The sequence below is a fragment of the Podarcis muralis genome, chromosome 1 (assembly GCF_964188315.1).
Source record: "Podarcis muralis chromosome 1, rPodMur119.hap1.1, whole genome shotgun sequence".
NCBI lineage: Eukaryota > Metazoa > Chordata > Lepidosauria > Squamata > Lacertidae > Podarcis > Podarcis muralis.
Genome location: NC_135655.1, coordinates 33,388,187 through 33,401,639, shown reverse-complemented (window position 1 = coordinate 33,401,639; position 13,453 = coordinate 33,388,187).

Below are 13,453 nucleotides of genomic sequence, written 5' to 3'. Positions count from 1 at the left end.
CGGGGATTCGAACCGCCGACCATGCGATCGGCAAGTCCTAGGCGCTGAGGTTTTACCCACAGCGCCACCCACGTCCCGAACCCGAGATACCACTGTACAGAATACTGTCAAAACAAGGAGTTGTACACATTATGTGGCCCTGCTACTGAGGGGGCCGACGTCACATGACATGCTGACATCACACCCGACATTACTGCTCAATATTTAGGGGGCCTAGCCTCCTCCTTAAGAGCTCTGAGGGGGAGGCGAAGTCTCTCAGCCCCCCCAGCTAGCGCGCCTGTTATTTAGTAAAAGCATTGGACAGTTTTGAACTGGAAAAAGTAGGTCCTGCAACAAAATGTCGCAGTCTGCGGTGCTCCTCTTCAGTGTTTCAGTCAGTGAACCATGTGCTCCTCAATGATACACCATTTCATCCCTACTTATATCCAGATTTTCCCATCCTGTCCTACCAGAAAGTCAGCACCCCATGCCCACTGAGCATGCTGTCAGAGAAAGTTGTCTTGCGCTGGGCCAGACCATCGGTTTATATCAGGCACACCCAACTCCCAAGAGACTGCGATTTACTCCCAGTATAAAAACACTGGCCATGATCTATCCATGGGGAGAGGGGGGGCGAAGCCAAAGTTGTCTACTTTTTTTTGGGGGGGGGAGCCAAAGTTGCTAAGCTTTTTTTAAGTGGGAGGTGGATCACTTGCCTAATACAGCGTCACTATCATAAAACAGAAATCGTTCACATGAATAGAAACCGATTTGACAAAACAGTGATACACAGAAAGAGAGCCGAGGGGCGGAGCTAGGGATCCTGAAATCGACCAATGACATCTGGGGATCGACCTGCCAATCCCAATTGACTGGTTGGGCATTCCTGGTCTATATACCGGTAGTTCAGTGTTGTCTACACTGACCAGCAGTCCTTCTCTAGGACTTGGGGCAGGAGTTTTGCCCAGCCTTAGGAACCACAGTTTAAACCTGGGACTTTGTGTAGGCCAAGCAGGTGTTCTACCACAGAGCTAAGGCCCTTCCCATTCTGACTGGACTGGGCTGCGGCCTCCCTTCCTCTGTGTTTTTCTTCAACATTTTTTTAAACGTACACCTGCAGACCATCCTTTCCTAGAGCCAGCTTATATGTATGGATGCAGAGCCTGGTCATTATGGATGGTTGGTGCCATTTTGGGTATGCAAACAACCACACTGACTTTCGAACAGTAGTGTTAGGATTATGCATATTAATTGATAAAATGTCTGGTACTAGATTGTGTATAAGCCAAAATATATACAGTACACAGCTTTCCTCTCAGATGCAGCCTGAATTATGTTGCCGCAGATATGTCTTCGAAATCTTTTGGAAGTGCTAAGCTAACCCCATCGTAGCAACATTCTAAAATTACTTTTTGAATAAGCAATTTCCAGAGGGGTGGCTTGGTAGCCTGTTGCATCAAAAACAATTAAGATCCTTGTAGTGCTTTAAGGAGCAACACATTTATGAAGTAATAGTTAACTTTTTGCACTAAAGGTGTTAATTTTCTCAGTCATGCCAAGATGATGGTCTTAGCAGCAATTAATACTGTGGCCCTGATCACTGTGCTTAGTTTGCACTGTCACCCCCTGTATTTCTTTGCAATAAAGCCCTACTCCTTTACACACACACTCTCTAATTACACCCATGTATATCTACCAACTGGTAACTTCATGCATTTGATGAAATGGACTCTATTAAAGTTCATGTCATAATACTTTAAAAAATCTTTAAGGCCACATTCACACCATACATTTAAAACATTGTGATACCACTGTAAACAGTCATGACTTTCCCCAAAGAATTCTGGGAGCTGTAGTTTGTTAAGGAAGCTGTAGTTTGTTAGGTCTTCCCTTCACTGAACTACATTTCCCATAATTCCCTGTGAAGAGGTATTGATGATCAAACCACTCTGGGAATTGTAGTTCTGGAAGGGGAATAGGGCTTGCCTAATACAGTGGTACCTCGGGTTAAGAACTTAATTCATTCTGGAGGTCCGTTCTTAACCTGAAACTGTTCTTAACTTGAGGTACCACTTTAGCTAATGGGGCCTCCCGCTGCCGCCGCACCGCCATCGTGTGATTTCTGTTTTCATCCTGAAGCAAAGTTCTCATCCTGAAGCAAACCCGAGTTACTATTTCTGGGTTAGCGGAGTCTGTAACCTGAAGCGTCTGTAACCCGAGGTACCACTGTAACTCTCAGCACCCTTAACAAACTACAGCTTTCATTATTCTTTGATTGTTTAAAGTGGTAGTGTTTTATGGTGTGACGGTGTAAAGGTGAAGGTGTTTGAGTAAAGTTATCCTTTGGGGGGATGTTTCTCAAATGGGAAACATGTTCCTTTTAGGAGCAGTATTTATTAGGAAGACAAATGTTTTTAATTGTTTTTCCGACTGTCAACATTTTACTTTTTAAATCCACATTGTGGCTGCCATAGTTTTAAACGCAAAGTGCAAAACATTGGTGCCTTGAGACTTTTCCCAGACTACAACAGTAAATACTGAAACTTGAAGAATGTTTTGAATTTCTAGACCTTCTTGAGTTTCAACTGCAAAGTCGCAAAGGAGTCCAGAAGTCCAGAACTGAATGGGAAATATTTTACAGGTGCCAATGTTCTGTGTTGCCACATACACTATTCGTTTTGCTCCCTTGTTTTGTCACTCTCCAATTCCATACATTTATTATGGTCGATGTGCCCACAAACACCTACTAAATATCTATAAAAGACATACCCTATTATTTCTTTATTTAATTGGACTGTGCTGCTGATTACTAAATAGGATAGTTAAAGGATATATGGGGGCAACTCTTTTCTTGGGTCCTGCATTCTTTCTGACCCATGGCATTTATAGTCTGTGAGCTTGCCCTACTGGCCCCAGCTGCAAAGGCATTCTTTTGATTGGTCATTCACAGTTTCCCTTCTATTGGCTATTGTTCCATATATAAAGCCTCAAGAGGCTGCAGTTATCTGCTGAATGCACCAGTTACCTGGCTTATCTAGTCCTGCTGTGAATAAAGCCCAAATGCTGACTGCTTTGCATTGCTGAATTTTGTCTGAGTATATTCACGTGCCTCAGCAAATACCTAGGTTTGAATGTGTTGAAAAGTTTCCTTAAGCTTTTTGCAGTTGCCAGCAAATCCATTCTCCCCTTCCCTGCAGTCTTACTTCTTTGGTGTGAAACGAACGGATTGAGCAGCCAGAAAACATGGAGGCAACTCTCGCATGTGCACAGAATTCCGTGCTCTGCCGCCTCCTTTTGTAAGAGTTTGCACACTTGTTTACTTATTTTTTTTTATGTGTATACCACTCATTCAACATGGATCTGCAGGCAAGCACACGCAGGTGCACTTACACATCCAGAGTGCAAATTCTAATATTGCACAGCATTTCACTGCCTAAAGAAAAGAGTTGTGGTTGCACTTCTGAGCTCCATGTTGGAGCCTTGTGGAGATTCCAGGTGTGTCCAGTTAGCAGCCCAGCTGGAAAAGAGGTTTGCTGTGGATGGTAATGATGTTTGGGTTGGCAGAGGAGAGAGGAGGTTCTTTAAAGATGTAGGGATCAGCCATGTAGAGACTTCTTGAAACTGCCTTTGGGTAGTGTCCACTTGGTGGCTATGGGCTTTTAGAGAAAGCAGCTCAACCACATGGACCACCTTGGATAAATAATTGGCCCGACAGAGACTTAAATGAGCCTGAGCAAAGCATTGCTTCCCCTCTCTTTCTCCTCCTGTGTGGCCAAAATGAGGCCTTCAGCAGAGGTTTGTTCCACTTTTAGTGAATCCTGGATCAGCACTATTTTTTAACTAGGCATTTTCAGTGTAAAAGGAACTAAACAAAAACCGGGTTTAAACCAAGATCCCTGCTTTGAATGCATCACTCAGCATGGATTCAGTAAATGTGAAACCAAGTTCTTCCAAAGTTTTCTTCCCAACCATGTGGAAGGAGGTGAGAAGAGGGGGAGCATGTGACTCCAATAGTTTGCTCGTGCTCATTTAGGCTGTGATGCATCACAGCAGTGTGGAACCTGTGGCCCTCCAGATGTTTCTGGGGTGGATAGGAACTGTAATCTTATGGCATTTAGAGGGCTACATGGTCCCTATACGTTACGCAGCACTAAAACTATGGTTCATTGTTGCATGTGAACATGGCTGTACTCTTTGAAGCCTTCCTGCATTAACTAATTTGCTGGTAAAGGGGGTTATAACACCATTCAATAAAATCCCAAATTGTGAAATGTTTTGAAAAATTTCTAGGAAACTTGTTGGGATGCAAAGTGATGTTAAAGAGATAATTGTATATGCCCCAGTTTTTTAAAAAAACCATATTCATTTAGAGCATGGAGAGTCTTTGTATGACCACCAGATGGCAGATATATATTTTTTCTTCATTTAAAACACTTCTTACCCAGTCTCCATTGCAAATGCAGTTCCAGAGTGGGTTACAATTAAAACAAATCCACATACATGATACAATCATCGAAAAAACAAGGCAGATAAAATCAATGCAATTATTCTGGACAAATAACCAAATGAGTGCAGAAAGATTAAAATGGTAGGCACTAGTCACATCTCTGAAGGAAGGGAATTCCAGAGCTGAGGTGCCACCACCAAAAAGGCTCCCAAAAACAAGACCGTTGGAAAGTGGTGGCATAACTGTTATGCATATTGTGAGTAGGGAAGTTGCCACAGGAAAAACAAATATATATTTGTGTTTTACTACACTTGCAGTGTCGTCTCCTACATCTTCACCCATCTCTCGCTAATCTTCCCTACCACAGATAATTTCAATCATCACCAGAAATGTGGTTTTTGTTTCCTTTAAACCTCATCATCAGAGTAGACCCCTTAAAATTAATGGGTCTAAATTAGCCATGTCCATTAAGTTCAGTGGGTCTACTCAATAAGTATGGCGAGCATGTGCTACAACCCAATACTTCCACCTGGGTTATTGGGTAGTGGGGTGCATGCATTTAGCACATCTCATCTCAACACTGTGGGGGGCCCTGTCATATCTGGACACAGCTCCATATTGAAGACCCCTCCCTCTAGCTACTTACTGCTGTCACTGAGGCCACCAGACGCAAGGGTGGTCCAAGAGATTTTGCTGCTTGAGCAAAACAGCGACATTGCACTCTCATTCACATACAATAACTGACTGATGCAGTAGCTGAATTTTACTTCAACAGTAGTGATGGGGCATCACTTTCCACCACTCCTAACTTGGGAGCATAGAGCGGGCCACGTGGTACACACGGCTTTGTCGTTGCCTCCAGCATCAGATGGCTGAGATGGCCTCCTCATGCCACCTAATGGTTGAACTTCCCCTGACCAGAGAGAGAGGAAGCAGGAGCTTTTGCATTGTGTTCAGATCCAGCTTCACGTCCTTCTGAATTACTTCCTGATGAACTTAACCTTCTGCCCAAGTTTTCTTTTCAGAACTTCATCTTCCATAATTGATCTTCCCTTTGCTCTCATCTCCCCATGCACCCATCAAATCTGCTCTATCCCATCAATCTCTCTGGAGCAGATTGGGAGAAAACAGGGGGAGAACAAGGGAGAAGAATTTCTGCTGTGCTGGTGGAAGTTCTTGCATGAACAGGGATGACTTCGTTGGACACAGCCCCATGACTCTTTGTTATTTTAGAGTCCTATGACTCTTTACTGTAAACTCTTTCAAGATATCTTGGTATAAGTTAGCTAAATCAATGAACAGAAGTGGTGAGGGTCTGGGAGCACATATTTTCATGTGCTGGTAACTGTGCAGGGGAAAGGATCCCTGGATGGAGCTATTAGCAAACTCCCTTGTAGACATTCACAGAGATTGTATAGAAATGGCAAATCGAATTAGAATAATAGTATCATAGAACTGTAGAGTTGGAAGGGACCTCAAGGGTCATCTAGTTCAACACCTGCAGTGCAGGAATCACAGCTGAAGAATCCCTGACAGATGGCCATCCAGCCTCTGCTTAAAAACCTTCAATGAAGAAGAGTCCACCACCTTTAGAGGGAGTCCGTTCCACCATCAAACAGTTCTTACTGTCTGAAAAATTCTTCCTAATGTTTAGTTGGAATCTCCTTTCCTGAAATTTGAATCCATTGGTTCGGCTCCTACCATCTGGAGCAGAAGAAAACAAGCTTGCACCATCTTCTGTGTAACGGCCCTTCAGATATTTGAAGATTGGTCCTGCTGAATTGACAGCTTTCTCACTAAGTTACAAAATCTCTCTATTGCCTTGCTGTCCTTAAAACAACAGCAGTGACAGCCTAATTGACGAGGTGTCCGTTCTCCTGAAACAGTGCTGGTTTGTGAATGAGATGAAGACATCTTAGCCCTTATCCAAGATTCATATTTTTCCACAATATCAAGTTATGAATAAAAAGCTTCCAGCGTATGCCTTCGAAATTGCCAAGGAAAGCCATTGTTTCTTAAATGCCTGTTGAACATTGGGGCAGACTTGATTCAAATGTGAAAGCTGTGCTCAGACCTTTAAAAAAGGGAAAGCTGTCAGAATAATTGCTAAGAACATGCAAGGATTATCCAAAGTAAACTGCAGCCTGCAAAATGAGAATTGCATGTTAGCTAATTGTTAATTTTAGCAATTGCAATGGCTAATTAGTGTGGCACATATTGACTATTAGCATGATGCCCCAGCACCTGCTTTCCCCAATGAACCGATTTCTTCACTTCTCGTGCAGGAGCCAAATGTGTAATTATTGGCCATCATTGGGGCGATTTTTTCAGTGATTCTTTTGTGAGGTGTGAATAAAGCATAATGACATATTTTATTAGAGGGCAAATAGCTGTTTGTTAATGGAAATGATTTGAAACCCAAGAAACTCAGAGCTAGGAACGTGTTTTCAGTATCAGCATGAATTCAAATGTATTCCCTTTTCACCGTATAAAAGAAGCATAGAAATCAAATCTAAACTTAGTATAATATATTTAATGGTATGTGCAAACACAGCATTGATTAGCTACCTCAGATGTAGGGCACCATTTGGGTGTTTTTGGAGGCTGCCAAGTGTCCACGTTCCTTGTTTAAAACTCCTTTTTTTCTGGATTGGAGTAGCAGCAAAAGGGGGTTGCATTTCCTCACTCTAAAAAACAAGAACTCCCCAAATCATGTGTATAAAGCAATACTTATAAAGCATACATCTTTAGCAAACAGGGTTATAGAGCACTTCTTAATTACCCCCTAAAGCAGATGCTTGAGTATATTTCACAATAGACAAGTGTCAGCTGCTAAGTAGATTATTCAAGATAACCACAGCGGTTTGCAAATAAATGACCCAGGGTTGTATCCAATGCTAGTCATACCCAGAGTAGACCCATTAAAATGAAAGGACATGGCTAACTTTGATCCATTCATTTTAATAGGTCTAATAGAGTAAAGCTCAGGTGTAAGCCACTATCTTGTAGATTCAGCAATGGCATACATATTATTATTATTATTATTATTATTATTATTATTATTATTATTAATTGCAGAAGGTTCTTACTCTTTGGGCATAGATTCTTGCATGGAAATCTATGCATATGATTTAAATGCACTCTGTATCTTCATTTGCTTCCGTTTGTTCCAAAACAACATCTATTTCTATGGTCAGTAGGGACTATGCATTAGATCTGACAATAGCCTTGCAGTCAAATTTTGCATTTCCACCAATGCACAGAGTAAAATTGGAGTCACGGAGTAGAGTTCCTCAGTACACCCTGGCTGACTTATACCACACAGAAACTTGCTTCTATGAACAGTCTGCTCACATGAGCAATATAAGATCATGAGAATGCCTAATTTGTCCAAGGTTTCTTCCATATGCTGCAAGTCATGCCTTTCCATGTCACAGCAGAGGAGCTGCCATCTTGCATGAATTTGTGGCTACAGCGTTTCAGTACTCAAGTTGAACACTGCTTGCAGAACCAGGTTTTTTTTGTGGCAGTCAGCTGCTAGTGCATCATTAGAGCAGCCCAAGACATTTTGGTGCCTGAGGCAAAACGTCTCACCACTGCCCCTGTGTGCATCCTCAAAATTCGCCCAGAGGCTTGGAGGACCCTCTGGAAGGGATTTTGAAAGTGCACAGGAAAAGGAAGGGGGAAGTCCCAGTGCACGAATCCAACACAGTGTTGATACAGCCCATAGTAGGTACATTTGTGTGGTTCATGGAGTTTCCCTGTATATTTAGAGAAAAAGCTAGTAAGAGGTGGCACGACAGACATTTATAAAATTATGCATTGCATGGAGAGAGTGGATAGAGAAAAGTTTCTACGCCTCTCTCATAACGCTAGAATTCACGGACATCCGACGAAGCTGCATGTTGGAAGATTTGGAACAGATAAAAGGAAGCAATTATTATTATTATTATTATTATTATTATTATTATTATTATTGATTGAATTTATATACAGCCCTATACCCAGGGGTCTCACGGGAGGCAGAGACGGCCACCAACTTGGGTGGCTTTAAAAAAGGATTGGAGGATATGGGATGGCTTTGTTGTTGTTGTTTAGTCGTTTAGTCATGTCCGACTCTTCGTGACCCCATGGACCAGAGCACGCCAGGCACTCCTGTCTTCCACTGCCTCCTGCAATTTGGTCAAAGTCATGCTGGTAGCTTCGAGAACACTGTCCAACCACCTCGTCCTCTTTCATCCCCTTCTCCTTGTGCCCTCAATCTTTCCCAGCATCAGGGTCTTTTCCAGGGAGTCTTCTCTTCTCATGAGGTGGCCAAAGTACTGGAGCCTCAGCTGCAGGATCTGTCCTTCCAGTGAGCACTCAGGGCTGATTTCCTTAAGAATGGATAGGTTTGGTCTTCTTGCAGTCCATGGGACTCTCAAGAGTCTCCTCCAGCACCATAATTCCAAAGCATCAATTCTTCGGCGATCAGCCTTCTTTATGGTCCAGCTTTCACTTCCATACATCACTACTGGGAAAACCATAGCTTTTACTATACGGACCTTTGTTGGCAAGGTGATGTCTCTACTTTTTAAGATGCTGTCTAGGGTTGTCATTGCTTTTCTCCCAAGAAGCCGGCGTCTTTTAGGGTTGCCATATTCCAGGGATCAAAAACCTGGACACACACATACCATCGGGGCACCCTCACACACCATCCCACATCTCCTTCACTCTCTCCCTCCCTGCTGCTAACCCGTTCCTCGCCTGCCTGCTTCCCCCTTCTTCCCTCCTCTCTCATACCTTTGCTGTTTTCAGTCTCCTGCTCACAATGGGAGGCTGGGCGGCCCCGGGAAGCTCACGCAATGCCAGGCGACTGCCAGGACCAGCACAGGGCCTAGTGAGCCCCCAGGAAGGCCACGCAAGGCGGTGGCCAGGAAGAACACCATGCCTAGCACGACTTCTGGCAGACCGCTCCAGGTCACCTGATGCCTGCTTCCTGTTCCGGGGCACAGTGCCTTCTGAGTATGCACGTGCCCCACACACAAAAATTAAAAACCCAAAAACATTTTTTAAAAACCAAAACCCAGATATTTAATCCAAAATGCAAAAATCCGCCTGGATGGGCGTGCTGATCTCCAAAAACTATGTGTCCAGGAAATCCCAGACATATGGCAACCCTAGGATGGCTTTGCTCCGCCTACATAATTCTTTTGAATATCACTTGCTGGAAACACCGAGAAGGAAGCGTGCTCTTGTGCTCAGTTCCAGCTTGAGGGTTCCCCCACAGGCATCTGACAACATGATGCTGGACAAGATAGGCCATTGGCCTGATCCAGCAGGCTCCTCTTATGTTATGTTCATAATATATCAGAAGCCTAATCTCTTCTTCAGTCTCTTTTGAGCTTAATGTGATTTTATCTATTGCGTACACAGATTAGGTGCAATCTAGCCAAAGCCACACACTTTTAGTCCCATTGATTTCAAAGGGAGAGCTGAAAGCACCTTTAATTTGCTCATGTTGGGAACAGTGTGACTCTAATCTGGAAGGATCACGCCTATTGTTATTTCACATATATGCAGCCGTGACATGCACCATCTTCACCATCCTGTGTGCGCTAGAGTTTTCCCCAGGCGACCATTTTGAATATGCAAGTCATTCAGTGTGGCTGATCTCCTGGGCTCAGGTCCAGCCTACTCAAGAGACTGCTTTTTCCCATACGGGTGCCTTCTTGAGCTCAATCCTTGTTTGCCAAGCTAGGACCACAAAGGCCCTATAGAAAAGTATTGCCATTGGCACCCCCTCCATTGTAGGATCCTCTTTCCCTAGATACTTGCCAAAGCCTGAGTATCCTTCAGAACTATTGTACATCTCTTTTATTTGGTCTGGCTCCGGTGATCAAAGCTGCTGTGGGATGAATTTATAATTGTTGTAATTTAATAGGTTGTGGGGTGTTCTCTCAGACGCGCCAATGAAGACAGATGCCCAAGTACTCAGTGTAATGTAACTTCCTTGATTTAGCAAGATGGTAGTTTTAATATTTGTTCTCTCTTAGGCCTGTATTGTATTAGCTGCCTTACAGGCTGCTCTCAATGGTTTCCTCTGCCAGGCTGTGGCTCCACTCTCTCACTAAAAAACTCCTGGAAGGTTTCCCTCAAGAACTGAATATCCCTCTTAAAGCTGTATTCTTCCACCTTGGGTCACCATATACTACTGGACTACAACTCCCATCATCCCTGATTGTTGGCTAAACTGGCCGGAGATTATGGAAATTGCAGTTCAACAACATTTGGAATCTGGGGTTGTATTAAACATGGTGGGTGTATTATGTGTGTTGCTAAGTAGTTTCATCAGCACAAGGATTTCTGCTTGCGCAACAAAACTTTCCCTCTCTTCTGTTATTCAGAAGGCAGGTGCGCAATGCCACAATGCCTGTGCTACCCCATCAACCACTACTGATTGTGACCTTGCTTGGGTGGCTTTGAAAGAGGATTAGACAAAGTCATGGAGGAGAAGGCTATCAATGCACTAGCGTAGCTCATGCACCCCACATATCTCCTGGGAGTGTTGTGGTGACTCCCATGGTGGCTCGGGCACCTGCAGACACCTTGCCGCCCAAAATCGCAGTGTGGGGCTCCCACCACCTACCACCTTCCTTTCAACCACCCTACAGCTGAGGGGAAGATGGCGGGCGATGCGAACCCCATGCCACCTTTTCAGGCAGCACGATGCCTGCAGCTGAAGGGGAGGCAATGGGCAGAGTGGACGCCACACAGGCTCTGCCTCTGCACGCTCTACGCAGGCTTGCTGTGCCCAGTGGACAGCTCACCCTGTGCTTGTAAACACGCCCGGGAAGGCCGCCAACTTCCCAAGTCTTTGGCGTGTGTCTCTGATGGTCCTCCCTGGCTATAAATCTCCATCAGTCCAGAGAGACCGGTGATAAGCGATCTCTCTCTCCTGAGAGGAGCACACTTGTCTTCTGGCATATCACTGCAGAAGAAAGACTCAGTCAGTAGCTCTAAAACTACTTTATTTACAGTCTATAATACAAAGACTCCATCAGCACGACTGTGCTCTTTCAACACCAGTACAGAAACTGCGACACTTTCAGAAGTGAAACTAACTTCCAGCAGTACTCAGACTTCCTGTCTCATGCTCACTCAGACACTCACACGATGTACACAAAACACAGTACAGTGGTACCTCAGGTTAAGAACTTAATTCGTTCTGGAGGTCTGTTCTTAACCTGAAACTGTTCTTAACCCTGAAGCACCACTTTAGCTAATGGGGCCTCCCGCTGCTGCCGCACGATTTCTGTTCTCATCCTGAAGCAAAGTTCTTAACCCAAGGTACTATTTCTGGGTTAGTGGAGTCTGTAACCTGAAGCGTATGTAACCTGAAGCATATGTAACCTGAAGTACCACTGTACAACAGTACCACTTGCTGGAGCCGCTTGGATAGATAAAAATCCTAACATGGGGCCCGAGCGCCCGAGTGGCTAGCTATGCTGCTGTATCAATGGCTACTAGCCATGCTGGCTATGCTCTAGTCCCATGGCCTTATTCAGCAGGTTCTTCCTATGTTCCTATAGTTATGACAAGGCATAATAAAACTATTTATCCCATCAAATGGTTCTTCTAGTGCTGGAAGCATTGGGTTGGCTCTAAACGTTCCCTTCCGCTTGTGGACAGTGTCTCCTCCCACTCGTGCCAAGAGGGGCGCAACCTCTTGCAGAAGATTCCGAAGCGGCTGTGGTGCTTGGTGAACCTTTCCACAAACTCATGCTCAAGGGCTTGCAGTAAAGCAGCACTTCCTGGTTCTTTGGACCCACCCCATTGAACAGTGCTGTCCTTGTTCCAACTATTTTTGTTTCGGGAGAAAATTATTTACAAACATTAGGAAGAACCCATGAATAGGCACTTTCTTTTCTCTTCAAGGGCCTATAGCTTCTCCACTGTTTCAAGATGCAGATATATGTTCAGTATTCAGGTTCACTGTTTGACCCATTAAACTAGTATTGAGGAATAATTTGTGTGTTTTCCCAGTATGGCTGCATGCAGAATGGGGCTCATTTCCACAAGTTTGAATAAATTTATCCAGTTCAGTGAACCTGTTGTTATGCTTAGCAAAACTCAGTAGGTGGCTTTAAAGTCCTGTAATTAGCCCATTACATAAAATCTGTACTTTAGATTTTTGCACATTGGTTAATAAGTATAACGTGCTTCATATATATAAATAACATTACATTAAATGATGCCGCATAAAAGAATTAAAGGCCAAAGTAGTTAAATAAAATACTTGAAAGAGACCTTAAATTAGTATGTTTAATTCCAACTCATTGAACAGGAAAAGACTTGCAGCCTTACTGTAACATTTCCCAATGACAACAAGCAATAATTGGCAAAAAAAAGCAGAAATGTGGCCTTCTTCTTTTGTCGGTGGTTGCTGCATCACCTTGACATGGAGAGGACTTTTGATGAATTTTTAAATTAATACAAAATATTCTGGCGTTCTGGGAATACACCAACAACCGCAATGAGCATCATTATGCGCTATCCTAAATGCTATCTCTGTCATTTATAAAGATCTGGTTATTTTGCATGCAGTCCTCAGCGTGTTTACTTAGAAGTAAGCACCACTGAATCCAGGCGGGTTTACTCCCTAGTATCCCTAGGACCATAGAGTTTTACACTGACAGGCCAACCCTACTGAGATGTTAGTGGGAAGACTCCATGGTAGAGGAATTGTCATTTCCTAAGCCCTCTTGGGCTTACCCTGGCCCAGGTAGAAATGTGGCTTTTTACATTTTTGGTTCTTTTCTTTCTCTATTGAACCTTTTTTAAAATAAATCCATCCCGTTGGTTTCAGTGGAATGGAAAATAACTATGTCAGCTCCAGGGCCAGGATAGTTTGTATCCCTGCCAGGGTATGCCAGGGGAATAGGAGATCTTTGGATCCCGCAGATTCAAGGCCTCCCCCAATTTGCCAACAACATGCTCCTTTTCAGGCCCGACCATCTCTGGAGCACCATCCTCTGACAGAGGAGT